Source organism: Helianthus annuus, chromosome 4 (genome assembly GCF_002127325.2).
Source record: "Helianthus annuus cultivar XRQ/B chromosome 4, HanXRQr2.0-SUNRISE, whole genome shotgun sequence".
Classification (NCBI taxonomy): domain Eukaryota; kingdom Viridiplantae; phylum Streptophyta; class Magnoliopsida; order Asterales; family Asteraceae; genus Helianthus; species Helianthus annuus.
In genome coordinates this window covers 46,731,989-46,736,039 of record NC_035436.2, presented here as the reverse complement: position 1 = coordinate 46,736,039, position 4,051 = coordinate 46,731,989, and positions in this window count along the sequence as shown.

The window sequence follows — 4,051 nt, the reverse complement described above, 5'->3', positions numbered from 1 at the left end:
TCAAAATACAAACCTCGTTTTGAAAAGTGTATTGCAACATAGTTTAACCAACTCAAATCAAGATGGTTATAGTATAAGAAATCTCGTAGCCATGACTCCTAACCCAAAAATATTCGTTTTAGAATAAAAACTTGTAAACATCTCGTGAAAACTCGTATGGGTTATATTGTTTCAAAAACCTTGTTGTGTGACATTGTTTCAAAATAGCTTCACCAGTGAACTAAATAATGACACGCAATGTATTATGATAGAAGCACTTATATATAAGATGTACCAGCGGCGTATCTACCATGATTCTATCATACTACACTCGTCCCATTATCTAATCACTACCCAAAACCCATCGTTTATCCAAATCGTTTATCTCGTTGAAGTTGTCTCAAATCGTTTGACTCATCTCAAAATCGTATTCGTTTTAATAGTGAAACTACTTTTGGTCATCTTGCTAACAACATTCAAACCTTTGTGACTCGTCTAACTCGTTTCTCGCATTAACAAACCACCAAAGGGTAAGTTAACAATAACAGATTCGGTCGTTACCTACATAACCCCCACACATAACCATGGGTGTAGTCTGATAACGGGATTTGTCAGATCCTCTAGTACCATAACCTAATACTGGTCGGCTTGATCAGAGCTAATGAATGTCATTCGTTATGTAATTACAACCAACAAGTCTTTGTTCACCTTATTGAAATCGTTATTAGTTTAGTATAAACCATCGTTTTCGAAATTATCGTTTAAACCTTGAAATTCGTTTTGTACATATGAATCACCCCAAAACAATTGAAAACAGTAAAATAGGGGAACTATGTACTTACTTGGTATTGCTAATTAGTCTTGAGAATAAGACCAATTTAAGCTCCAAGTATCACGGAATCAACCGGCACCGAGTATAGGTAACTATGTTAATAAATCGGCTCCTAAATCGGGAGATAGGATAGAATGAGGTTCTATAAATCAAATGAGTAATTGAACTCATATGGTATGATTTAATAGGCCCTACATTCTGATTGGAAAGCCTACCTAAGTGCTTTTGACCCGTTTCGACACATTATGGTAACATAAGCTACTATAAGGCGTCGTTAGCGTAAAACTATGTTCGGATGGTTAACTATGTGCTATGTCAAGTCTTACATGCCCAATAATCCCTAAACATGTTACTAAATCAGATTACATGTCAAAAATATGTTCACATAATCAAAATACGGATTTTAGCTTCAAAAGGGCATTTTGGTCATTTACTATGGGCATACAAGCTAACTAGCAAATGACTAACCAATCCTATGTGATCATAAGGTTATAACCTCAGTGGTTATTCCCTATGCAACTATGATCACTAACTAAGCTTAGTCGGATCCTAAAGATCGATCAAACGGGTCAGGTTCGGAAGTGTAAGCGGTTGTTTAGACCGCTTACCTTACGACCCTAAACAAGCACAAACTAATAGTGTCGAGTTAAACATGTCAAAACATGTTTAACCTACTGATTTGGTATCCTAAAGTAGTTCCGAGGCAAAATGCGTGCTAAAACGCATTTTGACCGAAACTTTGACTCGACACTACAACCAGCTAACGTGGTAATCAGCGGCTATAATCACGAAGGATTATAACTATCGTGATTACAATCACGTTTCAAAGTTCAATTGAACTTTGATTTGACCAATTGATGGTCAAAACCGAAAGTCAAACTGTTGGCCAAACCGTTTGACTTTCTGCACTACATAAGGAAAAAGCAAATAAAAGAATGAAAGAAGGCTCACAATAGTCCTTGCTATCTTTTCTACAAAGAAGACAAGTCCCAAATTACTTGAGAATGCTCCCAAAGCAGATGTGAAGGAGAGAAAGAAGGAATGAGCAAGGAATGAAGTGAATTGGATGGTTATTTATAGTTGTTGTGAAGTAACAAGATCATCACAAGTGGTTTGTTTAGCCATTAAGCAAGAAATCATGGCCATCCATTTGTTACAAGCTGATTAGAAGCCTTGGTGAACACTTAAACTTGCTCAACATTCCAAAAAAATGCCTAAACAGCCCCTGAATTTGCAACAGATTGCTGAATTTCAACTTTCTGGAACTGGGCATGCTGACGCGGCCCGTGTAAGATAAGGGAGAGGGCTTACGCGGCCCGCCTGGGCTCCCCAGATCAGCAACAGTTTGAAAAATGGCAGTTTAGGTCCTTGCATGCATTCGAGTCCATTTCAGGCCTTTTTGACCCCCGTTAAGCCATTTTCAAGGCTCTACAAGGTCAATATAGTTTAGAGGACTCAAAATATGCTTGGAACATTCTTGGATGTCGGCTCGTTTGGTCGTACGGTCGCGTTGTTCGTTAGATTACGACGAAACTCAAACGGACGTGAAAACGAACCAAATTAAGCGACGAATGGAATTTTTGCATGCCGATCACTAAAATAAAAATATTTTAGTGTGTACAAAAATTTTGGATGTCCAGATGTGTCCAGAACGTAAGATATGCGCGAAAATGCAAACATACGCCCTTTTTGACACTTTTAGTCCCTGTAAGATCATATAAGCATGTTTTCGCACACCGAACCTATCAAAGCTTATTTCTAAGCCATTTTTAGGTTATATATGGTATGTTTAACTTATGATCAAGTTCTGGACTGTACGTTGCCTTACGAAACGACAGACTTTCGCAGTTTGTCAAAATTAGTCCCTGTAAGCGAATAAACTTGATTTCGACACACCAAACCTTCCAAAACTTATTTCTAAGTTATGTAAAGGTTATTTATGGTATGTTAAGTTTATTTCACTATCCCGGAGTGTTTGTCGCGTTAAACTGACTGCGTTTACACACCAGTTTGCGTATAACTTTCCAGAAAGCGATTTAGAGCTTGAAATCGAACGAGAATTGATATGTGCAAACGATACACATATTTTTACAAATTCCAAGTATGAAATACAATATTTCATTGATTTGGTATTTGTTCGATGGTCTTGGAGGCACAGATGTCACATGTGGTGATGCTTTCACAAAATTGAAGCTTGCGCTAATTTCGTTACGCACCTCATACACGGATTTGATTGTTTATTGACTTGCTCTAAATCCGTTTTGTTTGTCAAGATTAAAGCGGTCTCAACACAGTTGTGTGCTAAGACAATGGTACGTAGGTTCATGTCATGTCACGGTGTGCCTCCTAAGGATTCTTTCATCGTCAAACGAATGACTTGCGGCACTTATTACTTTTTCATCTTTGATCGAAAACAGTGGCTCTTTGATACTCTATATAAAATTAAAAGGTCCTACTATGTTGTTTGAATCAAATCCTCAGGACTGTTTAATTACACTTTCGTTTGATCTCAAGCACGGTGAACTTGTTCGGTCACCGCTATTATTGAAATATGTCAATTACGACACCTTGTGGTGTCATAACAAATTTGTAGCCTGTGCTAATCATGGACAACCGTTTCACACAAAACTACACATGCTTTTGATTGACTTGTCGTTTAAACATTCTTAAATGCAACTACGGATTGAGACAATGACACACCAGATTCGACTGTATTTCATTTCGGTATATTTTCGCAATTCAAGAATGTCAACACACTAATCTTAACCATTTATTTATTCATAAGTTGACAGATCATTTTCGTGCTACTATCATATTCGGGTTGTTGATTTCGAGTTCACATAGTGGATGCTATTGTTTTTGAAAACTCATCTGCATATTGTGACCAATTATTTGAAAATCCATTGGTCAGAACCCCTTTGTTGCACCTCTGTTAACTAAGTTACACTAGATTATACATCTATACACCTCGTGTCCTTTGACATCAAATGCTAGCACACATACCTTTTAATCATTGGGTTGTTGTTGTTGTAATACATCCTTGGATTCACCTGATGTGAATAAGATTTGATTTGGTTTTGTGGTTATCTACCTCAGTACTATTCATATACATACACGCATGATGTAACCATAAGGAGTTAAGGTAGTACAAATTTCGATGACGAAATTTTCTTAACATGGGGAGAATGTGACAACTGCCAAATTTGCATGCATCGGTACAATTAGTTAGACAATAATTTA